Raw genomic sequence first — 13978 nt, forward strand, 5'->3', positions numbered from 1 at the left:
TTTATGCAATAGTTGGAAACAATGTATATTGGTTATAGCTATGATATCTGTGTATTAGAGGTCATCAAGATGGGTAATGTGCTTATTCATTGGGGGGTTTGTCTGAAACAGGAAGCAGACCCCTCTTTCTGTAGATGTCAGTAGATAATGAACTAAGAAGTCAGGCAGTAGCAGAGTGTCATTTTTCATTGTGGGGAGTCTACCAGAAATTCTGATAGAGCTGCAAGTGGCCTTTCGAGAGGAAAAATGGAGGTGGTGAGGAGGTTGGCGGGGGGACTGACGCCCAATGGTTTCCTTTACTGTAAACTTGTCACTCACTCAATTTTGATGATATTAAAACTTAAAAACTGTCTTAAAATTGAAAACTGCAAGTGAGACGGGGTGAACTGACGTGGGATCTGAAGATCCTGCCCACCTGGGAGCATTCTGTGGCGAAGTTCAAGTAGGGTCACCGTACGGCAGCAGTCACAGCATCATAGAAAAGCCTTCTTTAAATATTTACCGACCTCCTTCTTCAGGCCTCTTCCAAGTCCTTCACTTAATCATCCAGACACAGCTGGAGGTGCTCAGAAGGCTTCAGGGACTTCTGGGGAGTGTACATCACAAAGCTCTCAGGGCACTGGGTCTGTTGATTCGCGTGGCTTGCGGGGATCGCGCTCCACTGTTTCAGATGGTAGCCTCAGAATTCTTTCAGGGCACCAGGAGATGCCATTCCCACACTCTACGCTTGCTCACGGCCTGCCAGTCTCCCCTCAGGCCCTCTTCCCCATCTCACCACATCCCCTAGTCTCAAGCAGCAGATCTGTAAGCTGTTCGGTTTATATTTCTGTTAATAGAGCTTCCCGTGGGTTCCCGCTGTCCATTGAGACTGAATGGCGCAGTATGGTAAGAGTTCCAGAGGTGAGCAGGCGCCACTACCCACCTAAGCTACTCTTGAGATGGCTTGGCTTACCAAACAGGGTTTGAGAAAGAGACGGTGCCTCCTTGGGGGATGACTCCGACTGCTCTGAGAGTGAAGATCCACTCGGGAGGAGACAGAGTGACATAGAGACATATATCGGTGTCCTTGGTACCGCTCGCAGAGAGAATCCTGCCACAAGAGAGTGCAGAGGGCGAAGGGAGCTGGGAGGAGTCGAGGAGTCTAGTCCATCTCCATTTTGTTTCATTGTTTGCATCATTATCTGACGGCATCTGCTAAGACATCTCACATTTTGCCTTCAGAGAGTGATGACATCTCTCATCTGTATTGTTGATAATGGGGAAAAAAATAGGCCATGTATCTAAGCAGCTTGAATAATGTGAGAGTAAATATCTTCTCTATGTGATCGTGACAGTGAGGCTCTTTAGTGGTCTGCACACTCACGCACACACAAACACACATACTCACAGATATTTAGAGAGATGAAAATTAAGATTCTAAGGAATTTCTATTAACTAGCTACTAACTGACTAACTCACTAGCTGCAGGAGAGATGGCTCAGCAGTTAAGAGCACTGCCTACTACTCCTCAAGAAGAGCTGACTTTGATTCCCAGCACCCATATGGCAGCTCACTACCACCTATAAACTCTATTTCCAGGGGACCCACCGCTCCCTTCTGACCTCCTTAGGCACTATACACATGTGGTATACATGCATACATACACACAAACTTGAAATTTTAAAAATTAACCCCCCAGCTAGTCTGGACCAAATCCTGTGTGTCTTTGGTATTTTAAAGAAGAAAACGCCAACAATAAAGAAAACAAAACAAAAGCCACACCAGTAAGGCAATGCCAACTCTAACTGTGCTCAACATGGGCTCGTTTCCATTTTTCTGCAGGAGGTGAATGATTGTAGAAAGAATGTCTAGAGCAAATCCCCTGCCCCCAGGTCCACTGGATGCTTTATACCTGCGTCGTCCTCTTTCCTAGATTCTACCCACCTCTGTGGCACAATTAACAAAAACCCAGAGACAGAAATTAGGGTTCAACCTGAAGATCAGAAAAGCAAAACAACCATCCACTGGCTCTTACCTCTACCTCAGTCCAAAATGGTGATCCTGCCTCCAGGAATCTCAGAATGAGACTGACTGAGAGTTGTCTCCTCCTGTCTTATATCCCTCTCTAGGGCTGGGATTAAAGGCATGCACCATTACCGCCTTGTTTCTGTGGCAAACTAGTGTGGCTACTGAGATTAAAGGTGTGTGTCACCACTGCCTTGCCTGTAAGGCTGACCAGGGTGGCTGTTCCACTCTCTGAACTCCAGGCCAGCTTTATTTATTAAAGTACAAGTGAAATATCACCACACATCTCTCTTGGTCTTCTTTGTTTCCCCACCTCTGTTCCCTTGTACAAGTTTTCAAAGAGGACACAGTTAAGGGGCAAGGTGCCCCAAGAAGGCCCACAACAGACTCCATTCGAGGCACTAGGGAATGAGTAAGCCTTTCATGGTTCCAGGACAAGTGAGTCATCAGACAAGGGGTGAGAGTTGTTTAACTATCCTTCTGACAACAATCGTCTGGGTAGAATAGTTAATATCATTATGATAAGAAGAAAATAGAGATTCTTAGAAAAGAGTAACGATGGGCGAGGCATTAAAATCGAATGCTCTGAGCTGTGGGTGGTGGTGGTGCACACCTTTAATCCCAGCATTTGGGAGGAACAGCCAGGCAGATCTCTGTGTGTTCCAGACCAGCCTGGTCTACAGAGTGAGTGCCAGGACAGACTTCAAAGCTACAGAGAAATCCTGTCTCGAAAAAAAAAAAAAAAAGCGAATTCTCTGTCTGTTTCCTGTGCTCTCTGAGAACAGCAAGCAAAGGAAGATGTGTCAGATTTAGCACAGGCTTTCCTATGCATGTTCTCAACAACTGAGCCTTTAACAAATTACTTTCTCAAAGATTGAAAAAAAAAAACATTCAAGTGTTTTCATCAGAAAACCGAAGATTAAGGAGCAGGAGCGGACAGACTGAAGTGAGCGCTGCCTCAGAAATGCAGCTCCTCCTCAGAAGCCATCCACCTTGTTTTTTAACAATGTCCCTCTCTCATTGGTACTTGGAGTTTGCCAATTAGCCAAAGATGGCTGGTCAAGGGATCTATAGGGATTCGTCCATGGTCCCCCTCCTCAGTTGAGAGTACAAGCTTGTACTATAATGGCTATACCTGGTTTACAAAGGATCTATAGATTTCTCTACTTATTTAATTTATTTACTGTTTGTATGTGTGAGTCTGTTATATATGCACCATGTATGTGCAGTGCCCACACAAGCCAGAAGAAGGCATTGGATTCCCTGGAACTGGAGTTACAGGTGGGTTTGAGCTACCATGTGTGTGCTGGGAACAGAACTCAGGTCCTCTGGACTAGAATTTAAGCATCTTAATACCAAGCCATCTCTTCATCCCCTAATGTGTCAATTTTAAGCATACTCTGCAAATTAGAGTTTTATTCAAAGAATCTGCCAGCAATATTTCCGCTATGAAAGGGTCTCAAAAGTTTCAAAATGGGCTCGTCAACACCAAATTCCTAAAAATTTTTATAGGCTTGGAAAGGAAATCCAAATGAAGAAAGTTGAACATAGTTCACTGAAAGAATTTGAAGATTGATTTTTTAACTTCAAATATGATCTGAAAAGACCCTTTGGGGCATGTTAGTAAAACAAGCGAGGGCTCAAAGGTTGTTGCTTGGGCCATCGTGAGAGAGTCCCGCTGTCCATCAGCTACGTTTGCCTATTATAGAACCAAGAGGAAACTCAGATGGAAATCAGGGAAATGGAAGACAGAAGATCTGAAGCGGAGCACTGCCATCAACAGAAAGTCACCTCACGTGGAGCCGCAGCCCTTCTCCAACACCAGTCACACAGAAACCGGAGTTCCTGCAGAAGAAAGGAGAGTGTGGAATAGAAATAATGAGCAGACTCCAGCATTATTTGATAATCTAATTAATGAGGTGGAGTGACTCACCTAGGACACCTAGGAGAAAAAGATTTCAGTTCTGTCTGATTTGAGATAAAATCCTGACACCGGCAATGATTACGCAAAGCCTGTAAGCCGTTAAAAATCGGAGTCTTCAGCTCAAGATAATTTAAGGCTAGTTAAGACAAGTTGAAATTCTTATAACATTACAACTATAGAAAAATGAAATTTGATGATTCTTTCCCAAACTTGACAATTCCCAAAAAAGTGTATTTCATGCCTACCAACAAGACAGTCATTATTCTCAATTATCTCCAAAGTGAAAAACAGCTGCCAACTGGCCATGCTGAAGAACAGATTGGATCGTTTTGTTATTTGATTACTTTCATAGACATGTTACTTTAAACCATTATGTAAATAGATGCTCCGAGATATGTGTTTTAAACATGAGAGCTCGTACTGCAGAAGTGTCAGGCAGTTCCCTCACAAGAATTGTTATTTAAATTTTTTGTTTCATAACATTTATGAATATTAAAGAATTTTAAATTGTTGTGATTTATTTCCACATTTTAAGTATTCACTTTCACAACATTTTTTTTTTAAAAAAAGTCTTTCTCTTAAACAGGCATTCTAAATTTTATAAGCTACAGGCTTGTCTCTTGTCACCAGTGTTTGATCTGAAGGCCATCGCCATATCTACATGGTATATATACATACATACATACACACATACACACACACACACACACAGAGTCCTGCAAGGTATGGGCTTTATGTCTGCCCATTAGCTGAAGGACAAATGTTTGTAGCTTTCTGCAACCCTCTCTCTTTGAGTCCAGTCAGCTGGCAGGATACTTTTAACTATGTCCTTAGCAGCCTGAGGCAAGAGATTTTCCTCAATACACAAATTTGCTTCAAAATGCAATCCCCCATTTTCTCCCAGAGATAGTGCCTGCTTTGTAGCCAGAATAGGAGGAAGCAAATGTCTTCCTTGCAAAGCAGGGAAAATATCATTACAAATTCCTGAGTCTGGGTTGTCCCAAGGTAGTTTTTGGAGAAGTTCGTGGATTTTTGTGAGAATTTTACACATGGATGGTAGAAGCCTGCCTGGGTGGCTCAGGTGTGGGATTCCAGTTCCTCAGGAGGCCAAGGCAGGGCGATTTCAAGTTCAAGGTTTCATGGGCTACCTGTGGTGCAGCCTGGGTGACATAGTGAGACTGTCTCAAAATGAAAGTAGGAACGGGGCTTGGGATATAGCTTAGTAGTGAGTGGAGCGTTTGATTGGCAAGTGCAGGGCCCTGAGTTCAACCAAGTTTTGAAAGCAAAGAAACAGAAGTGGCTGCCAGGACGGCTGGGAGCGAAAGGGAACTAACCCTTGGTCCCGGCGAACAGACACTTTGGAGAAGGGATATCACTTTTCCCTTGGTTTCTAGGGTGGCTTAGTCCTAGCATCAGAAAAACGACGCGGGGAAAATGACCTCAGAAAATCCCTAATTCTCTAAATAAGCCCACACATTAAGGAACCAAGCAACAGGGAGGACTGGAAATGTTATAAAGTACAGTAAGAAATTCTCAGAACAATTCGTTTTTTTTAAAAAAAGGAACTAAGCAACTTGTTGGGAAGACAGAAAATATACCAAAGAATACAATTCTGAAGTGAGACTCATGAAATCGTCTTTTTATTACAGGTCAATATGACTACTCCATGTGATTGAGAGTGTCACAATGGGATTGCCAATACTGCTGCATGGCTCAACGCATGTGGCTGTAGGGCTGTTACTTTTTTTTCTGGCTAGCCAGTCCTTCACCCAATGTGTGGTATTAGTATAGGTCACATACCGGGATGATACAGGCAAGATGTCTCTCGGTCACCGTAATAACCAGTGGAGTCAACTATGCTGTGCATCTCTACAGGAGGCAGGTAGAATTAGAGTGTGACGTTCAGCAAATGTCCCGTCTCACTCACAAATCCCGGAAATTGTTACAGAAATCAATTTAGGCTTGGGTCACTAAAAAATATGTCCAGAGGAGGTCAGAGCTTGAATTAGACTCCCAAAGGTGGCCAGGGGTGTGCGTGTTCTTTCTTTGCTCTCCGCTAGCAAAAGTGGACAGGCTGAAATGAAAATGTTGGGTTTAGGCAAAGAGGAGAATGAAAACACAATAGAGCAAGATGCAATTTGTAGAAAGGAGGAGGGGAAGGGAAGGTGGCCTAGGAGGTGACAAGTAAAAGAAAAGGAAATTTAGAAAATAGATTGACAGCCACAGGAGTGCTTACGGAGTCCTGGATTCCATTCGGAAGGAAATACCCATTTCTGGAAGACCCAGGATGGAGTGCTTCTGAGGGGCCCACTGGGAACTGGCTTCTGGCATCTGGACTTTGTTCCAGCCGCTAGAAATGTGCCCGCGACCACTGCTGTGTGCTGCAAGCGAAGCTTTCCACAGCTGTCCGAAGGGTAGACGACCAACCTCACCCTGTCTTGGGAAGGAATCAAAACCGTCACAGGGAGAGTAATTGGCCTGTGAACACGTGGTATTTTTGTTTTCATTCATGCGTTCTAAAAAATATCAGATTACGAGAACAAGCGTGAAAGTCCAGGGAGCAGGACAGCATCGCTGTTGAGAACTGGTCCCAGGTCTTCCTCGAGCTGCCTGCTCTAGGGACCAGAGGTCCCTGGTTGCTCCTTGCACAGCCCTGTTTCCTGTGTGTTCAGGTCACACCCTCCCCGGGCTGTGAAGCCCATCGTCTCACCGCTATAAAAGTTCGCCCTACCCTCATATTCTGGGTCATTGAGGAAGAGACAATGGGTGAGGACAAGAAGGATGCATCCACAAGAATAGTAATATTGAAAAATAAATAATACTACAAGTGGTCACGAGAACTCCCAAAACATAAAGCTACTTAAGAAGAGGGAGAGAAATGGATGCTGTTTTCCTTTTTAGAGAAGCTGGGTTTGTCAGCGCTATAAAATAATTTTGTATGGGGATTATTCGTTTGTCTATCATCTTTTCTTATGATCTTAAAAAAAACACCATATGCTTCAAAAAAGAACCCCAAAGTCCTCAAATCTTCCCTAGCAGCCAGACCCCCCCCTCTCTCTCACACACACACACCCATGCTGTACAATTCAGCCTTTAATTACATTCACCTGGTTCCCTATTGTTTCCCCTTATCTTCCTGCACTAAGACAGACCTTAAGCTCCCTGAAGGCAAGAATTCAGCCTTCTAGTTGCTCCCAGCACCCAGACCGCAGGTCCCCAGCAAAGGCTGCTGAGTGGAACCGGGGGGTGGGTGGGGGTGGGGGTGGGTTCAATGTCCGTCGGTGGTGTGGCTTTTGAGCTTTTTGCGCAGCTCTGATCGGCAGTCCACGGGGGCCACCTTCTCGTCCCCTCACCCCTAAGCCGCCCTACATCGCTGCTATTCCTCGCTGCGGCCAGGAGGAGGCGCCACGGACTCGGGATAAGCTTTTCCCACCCCCTTGCTACCCCACTTCCCCCAGCTCATGACGTGAGAAGCAGCCTCAGCCAAGAGAGTCTTAGCAGTAGGAGTGAGGGGGTGATGGAGGGGGTTTGGGGGTGGGGAGGGGTGGGGGGTGGTGAGCAAGAGGACGCGCGTGCACACACACCCTGCCTCTTAGGTTTCTCCTCCTGAGCCCGAGTGTGAGAGGTAGGGTGTGTGTGTGCGTGTTTGTGTGCGCGCGCGAGCGCGCGCCTGTGTGGCACGTTCCTGAGTGTGAGACCCAAATCAAGACCAAGACCTTTGATGTCCCCGCCCTCCCAGCGTCGCCGGTGATTAATACCCATTTTTCTTACTCTCCCCCTCCTCCCCTGCTTTTCCTCTCCTGCTGCCGAACGTTTGACTTGCCCCCGCCTGCTTCCCCTCCCCCGGCTCCCATCATCACCAACTGGAATCTGGGCTCTCCTGCCTCTCCACCCCCCTCTTCTCTTTTTTGAGAAAGGAAGGTCCTCCCCCACCCCCTTTCCAGCACCACTTCCTTGGGCTCCTTCACCTCTAGGAAATCTCAGGGCTTGGCTCTATGGAGAAGCGCTCCTCGGGTCAGGCTGCCTCTCCATCCTCGGCATCCAGCGGGGCTGGCGTCCGAATGCATTTCCTTCGGCTCTGCAAAGAGTCCTAGTGAACTTCCCAACCCCGGAGACTGATCCATCCATCCTGCCTTGCAGGAAAGGGAACCCCTCAAACCTCAACACCCTCCTCGCCTCTCCGGACACTGCCACCGCGGAGGCTCTCGGAGCCGGTACGTAAAGGCTCGCTTTGGAGTCTCAATTTTGGGGATTTGGGGAAATCAGGCAGATAAAGGGTCGAAACCTTGGCACCGTTAACCAACCTGGTGTTGGGTAGAGCTTTTCCATCCAGCAGCACCGGGCACTTGATATTTTGGATAGGGCTATTTTTTTTTTTTTAACAAAAGGATATTTTGGGGAAGAGACAAGGGGGTAGGACTGCCTTTGATCTTTCTGAGGGGGTTAATTCCTTCTAGTGGAGAGGCTGGGCAGCGGTGCCCGCGGCGGGAGCCACGCGCTGCGACCCTCCAGTCCAATCCACTGGCTGCAGGTGCAGCCCGGTGCGCTGCACATCAGCGCGGCGGCGGCGTGAGTGTGCGCGGGGGTGAGTGTGAGTGCGCGCGGGGGCGCGTGCGCGTCGGGGGCGTGTGTACGCGCGTGTCAGTGTGCCCCTTCCAAGAAATGCCCAGTGTGCGGCCGGTGCACAATCAGAACCCATTGAGCACGAGCCCGGGGTGGGAGGAGGCTCTACAGCCGGAGGAGATGAAGAGAGCGAGCCAGACATGTCAGCAGCATTGCAGATGGGGCTGGGGGCCGCACTCGCTGGCGAGTTAAGTGGGGATGGTGTGCGTGTGCGCGCGCGCGAGTGTGTGAGTGTGAACTGCTGTGTGGAGCCTCCTCTCCCTGCCTTCCTCCTTGCTTCCCACTTCCCCCTTTCCCTCTCTTCCATTCAGGTTGGCTTTCCCCACCTCTCACCCATGCCCGTCCCAGGAATGGTATAGGCAGACCTTTTCTGAATTATTTATAGATTGGTGCCAGCTGTTTTCAATTCCTCTCGCGTGCACTCTGTGGGAAATGCAGGGTTTCCTCCCCTCTTTCTTATAACGACTTGATATATACATATATATTTTTCCGGCATGCATTTTGCTCACCCTCCGGGGGACACGCGAATCAAACCCTGACCTCCTCTTTTTCCCCCTTAGGAAGGGGACGCTTTGGGAATGACCATGCTCCACGGAGGGACGGAGCCGACCCCGAGCTTCTGCACACAGAGACTCCTCTACTAAAGCTCCAAAAATTTAAAAAAAAAAACTGTAATTGCCAGAAGACTTAAATATATATATTCGGGCCACTAACCTCACATGCACATGGAATAATGACTCTGGATTCTGCATTGTGAGCTGCTTTCCACACCCTGAGATCCCCCTTTGCATTAATTTTTTCTTTGAATTTGCATCTCTTCAAGACACAAGATTAAAACCAAATTTACGCTACATTGGATTTTAAATCTCTTCCGTTCCTTTATCCTCCGTCTTTCTTATGTGGATATGCAAGCGAGAAGAGGACCCTGGATATTCCCAACATGCTCTCTCCCTTAATCTGTCCGCCTAGAGGTTTGGCTTCTACAAACCAAGGTAGGGCACATTCTATTTTATTCTTTCTCCTCACCTGGGGTAGGGATGCTTCGTTTTTGTCTGTCTTTTCCAGTCCCCCAGATGGTGTTTTTTTTTTTTTCTGGAAAAAAAATAGCATGCTATCAAAATAATGTTGTTTGGGGGTGAAAGACTTCTTTCTGTGACAAAGAAGGGGATCTCCAGGTTATTTCTTTTTCTTCTGTCATCAAACAGGTTTTTGTTTTTTGTTTTTTCTGGGAAGGTGGTGGGGGTGGGTGTATGCAGGCACACAAGATGTTGGAGGGCGTAAGGGGTGTATGTCTCTATGCAGACACAGCCAGCCAGGACCTGTATGCTTTGCTTACTTAAACAGCATTTTATTCACCCAGAGCTAATGTTAAACCTTGATGGGCATCTAGATATTTTTCTCCGAGCTGAGTCTTTTTTCCTGCCATCTTCATTTCTGTTTTTTCTGTCTCCTGTCTTTACCTTTGCATGCTCTGGAAAAATAAATAAATACATACATACATAAATACATACATACATGCATACATAATGGTTGGGATTACTAGGGCTATTGCCCTGAAAGCTATTCGGTGTCTGAAGAGAGGGTTGACACTAGGCCCACAGACCCCAGGAGCCCTATTGCAGAGGGGCAGGTGCAGAGGGGGACCTGCTTGGTCTTAGAACACCTGGATTCTGCAGACTGAAGACTTCAACCTTAAGCTGGAAGAGAAGGGATCCTGTCAACATTCTGCTTTTCATTTGTATCTTTCCCCGTGAGCTATTCTTTCTGAGCTGTAAATTTCTCCTTCTGTCCACACATCTATTTATACCCACACATCCTCCAAGCAAACTGTTACTTCCACACTCTCGCAAAATGGCTATCTTGCAGAGTTCTAAAGCGCCGTGCATGTGGAAGGGGTGCAGAACCCGACACGTGAGTCTTTGTGTTAAACAAAGAGATGTGCTGCTCGCGTGTGTTCGTCCTGTACCCACAAAAATAGATTTGATATTTTAATTTTTATCCTCTCATCCATTTTAGCACTATTTGAGATGGTTCTACATGTGAAATATGTATCACATATATAATACATCTATAAAAAATATAACAGTATGTGAACTGTTTCCAATCTCTTGGGCAGCATTTGACAAGAGAAAGAGCAGGAGCAATGGAAGCAGCTTAGCTAACAGCCCTTCTGCTGGCCACTCAGGTGAGCCAAGGCAACTCTTGAGAAAATCAGATCATCCCGGGCTTGAGGGCCAAGATAGGGGTCTGGCTGCTCATCACCTTTCCACAGTGACCACATACCTTCCAAACTCCAAAGATAGTCTCAGGCGGGAGTGAGGTTGGGAAAAGGTCTTCAAAAATATGGAGCTGAGCCATGGGCATTCAATAGTCCTCCTCCAAACACATCCCCCCTCCACCAAGTCATTTCAAAAAATAATCATCCTTTAAAAACAATCTAAAAATACGAAAGGGTTGCATGGGAGGTAGTGGAAGGTCCTTGGTGGTCACTCCAAATGACAGTAGGCGATGGTTCTTTATTGTCCAGTTAAGGATGGATAAGGACACCTTCTAAATCTACTGCCCCTCTCCCCTAGGCCTCTCACTCTCTGAGCTCTCATTGCTGGAACACTAATCTGTAACCATGGTGTAATGCGAGGGAGAGGGTGGGATCCCAGTTTGAACCAGGTTCTCACCATGTCTACAAATAGCTGAGGTTATCTGGTGTGTGCTCACCTTAGAGACACCTGAGCTGGTTCCCTATCTACGTCTCACCCTCCAAGTGGGAGGATGAACTCTTAATTTCACTTCAAAATAGGAAAGAGGAATGGGTGAGGATGTGAGCTCAGTGTGCGGAGAGTTCGGATGCACGGACGGACGAAGAGAGGCGGGTGTCGGCGGGGCACACGGCTTCTTCCTTGGCACCCTGGTTGCCTGTGGCAGTGCTCTGAAACTGAGTAGGTCTTGGGAATGTTCCCCAGTGATAAGATCAATAGGGGGTTTGGGAAGGATCTCAGCCAATTCCTTCATCATGCACGTCAATAGATGAAGTCAAGTTCCAAACTGTCACTGTTGGCCCTGACCCAGGCACTAGGCAAAGGAGAGGAGGTTAAAAGGGTGGAGTGTTGAGGAAGAGAAAGCTAGAGAGAATTGAGAGGTGATCCAGGTGGAAAAGTCTTGCTAGGGGTCGAGGAAGCACTGCCACAGGTGTCCCGAGGTTACTTGGAACTCAAAGCCATTTTGGGGACTCTGGTGAGGAATCTGGGAGTCCCGTCACTGTGAGCAGTGCCCATGCCTCTGTGGTTCAGTGACATTCTGGGTCTTCCGGAGGTCATTGTTCTGGCTCTCTTCCCTTCCCATCATAAAGAACTGATTGGGTTCTTCTTTGTCTTCTTGCCTTTTGGCATCACCCTTGTGGCGCGGGTGGCATGGGAAGTAGTGACCCTGCTGTTGGGAAGAAGGACAAATTGGCTTGTGATCAAAGAGCCTATGACTGGTAACTAAGGAAAAATTAATAGGACATGACCACTTCTCAGGAACGCATGACCAAGGATGTGACTTTGACAGGAGAAGAACCACTTGTGGTTCTTGTTCTCGGTTCCAGGTACGGCGGTGCATGATGGGCCAGGGAACAGACCGGCATGGCAGATGACAGTGTGCAGAGAGAGAAGCAGGGCGTGCCACTGGGCTAATTTCTCTCTCTTGTTGGTTCCCGGTCCAGGAAGCCTGCCCATCTGCAGGTTCTTGGCTGTGCGATCTTTGTCAGGGGTGGATGTAGGTAGGCAGAAAACGTAAGGAGGGAAAGCGACAGGGGAGGAGGAGGAGAGACTTCGCATGCCAGGTACTGGGTTTGCAAAGGCTGGCTAGGAAGAGCGACTTCTTCTGGAGGGAGGGTGAACAGCAGGGGACCTTGTCCCTGGGCTTTTCTTTCATCTCCAGGAAGATGGTCATTTCCACAGTGACCACATACCTTCCAAACTCTGGCCATTTTCTCAGACCTTCAACATCATCCAGCCGGGTGTGGGGAGGGTCAATGGCCACCTTGGAGAGAAACACAGGGATAGAGGATAGGGTAGAGCTAGAGGACCGAGTGACTGCTGCTTGATGGGAGGAGCAGGACCGAGTGGATCCAGGGGCACAGCATCACCTTTGAAGGGACTTTCCATCTGCTGTATGACTATGATGAGTCCAGGGTCAGGATTTCTTCCCTCTAATGTCCTCTTCAAGAACCAAACGAAGGTAACATCTTCAGCAGTATTGACAAGCTACTGCAAACATTTAGTTAATGCTCGTGGGCTATGAAACACTGAAGGAAGTGGGGGAAAGGAAGTTGGACGGGAAGAAGCCCTGACCTCAAATTAACATCTAGAACCGGAGAAGAGGAGGAATCCAGGGCTGACCTGGCCATTGTGTACATTGTAAGCAGGTGTTCCAAATGATGGGCCTCTGTCTTTAACAAGGAAGCTGGGAAATGACCTCCAGCTCATCTCGGGTGTCCTAATAGGGGTCAAGAGTAGAGGCTACAGAAGTTAGGATGTCCCCCTTTTTCCTTGCCATATTACATTCTCCTGAAGAATTAGTTCCTTTCAGTGAACTCCATTTTCAGTCTCCATGACCCTTCCTATGACTGGGTGCTACTGCACCACTCCTCTGTAAACAAAGATAGACCAGAAGAGTGGCTGGCGTAATGAATTGTTTATGTTTATTAAAGCGCCTCTCCTCTTCATAACCGTGGAGGAAAGCTCCAGGGAGAGGAGATTAGTGGTTGAACTGGCATTATCTTCCAGATGGGAACAGAAGAACAGAATGCAGTCAGTAGAGGGAGCACGCAGAACTCAGAGGAGGTGGGTTCCTGAGGTCTAGATGCAATTAGATGCGATGCCAGCTGCCTGTCTGTGACTGTTCCTCCCATCCACTGGGCAGATGAACTTTTTTGAGGTTTGCAGACCAGAAAGGTGTGCGTTCCGGGGCCTTTCTTTTTTGCGTTCTGTTCTAGTATCTTATTTCTGTCTTGTCACTTTCTAGCCCCATCAGCTGAGGCTGGCAGGGGAGAAACCTAATGTCCGTGCTGCCCCTTTGGAGAAGTCTCCACAGCGGCCCCCAGCACTGTGCTTGTTTGTCCTTTCTGTGTTTCACTAGCACGCAGCTGAGGCTCGGACGGCACCTTTGCTCATTCCTTTTCTAAGAAGTTCACGAGCTCTTCAAGGGCAGGGAGAGTTGTGCATTTTCATCTTGGAATCATCTGTACTCAGTGCGGAGACAGGCATATGACAGACACCTGGAGAACTCCAGGAGCGTGCACAGGGAGAGGACACACACTTCTTATCGGTCACTGATGCTATTTGCTGTTTTTTGTTTGATGGCGTAGAATGGGGTGCGGGTATGCTACAAGATGGAATCAAGAACTTGACGCTAAGTCGTCATCTACCTGGGCCTTCTTATGTCACA

The 13978-nt window shown here is 47.3% G+C and overlaps 1 protein-coding gene and 1 long non-coding RNA gene across 3 annotated transcripts in view; one reads left to right on the forward strand and one right to left on the reverse strand.

Moving 5' to 3' along the window:
- Positions 1–5569: 5569 nt before the first annotated feature.
- On the reverse strand, positions 5570–8490 carry LOC125399422 (uncharacterized). 2 transcript variants are annotated; one of them, XR_007231681.3, is made up of 4 exons: positions 8233–8490; positions 7897–8006; positions 6165–6361; positions 5570–6002 (listed from the first exon to the last, which is right to left on the reverse strand). It is a non-coding gene; the product is annotated as an uncharacterized LOC125399422 (long non-coding RNA). The 2 variants fall into 2 exon arrangements; XR_015001052.2 differs by having other exon boundaries at positions 6165–6365.
- Positions 8003–13978, forward strand: part of Grin2b (glutamate ionotropic receptor NMDA type subunit 2B) — a 448578-nt gene continuing 442602 nt past the window's right edge. The window contains exons 1-2 of the mRNA XM_085687259.2: positions 8003–8142; positions 9112–9543. The gene's annotated coding sequence lies outside the window, so the exon portion shown is untranslated. The remainder of the gene's footprint in view (positions 8143–9111; positions 9544–13978) is intronic.

This window comes from Myodes glareolus, chromosome 3 (assembly GCF_982192425.1).
Source record: "Myodes glareolus chromosome 3, mMyoGla1.1, whole genome shotgun sequence".
In the NCBI taxonomy this organism is placed as follows: domain Eukaryota; kingdom Metazoa; phylum Chordata; class Mammalia; order Rodentia; family Cricetidae; genus Myodes; species Myodes glareolus.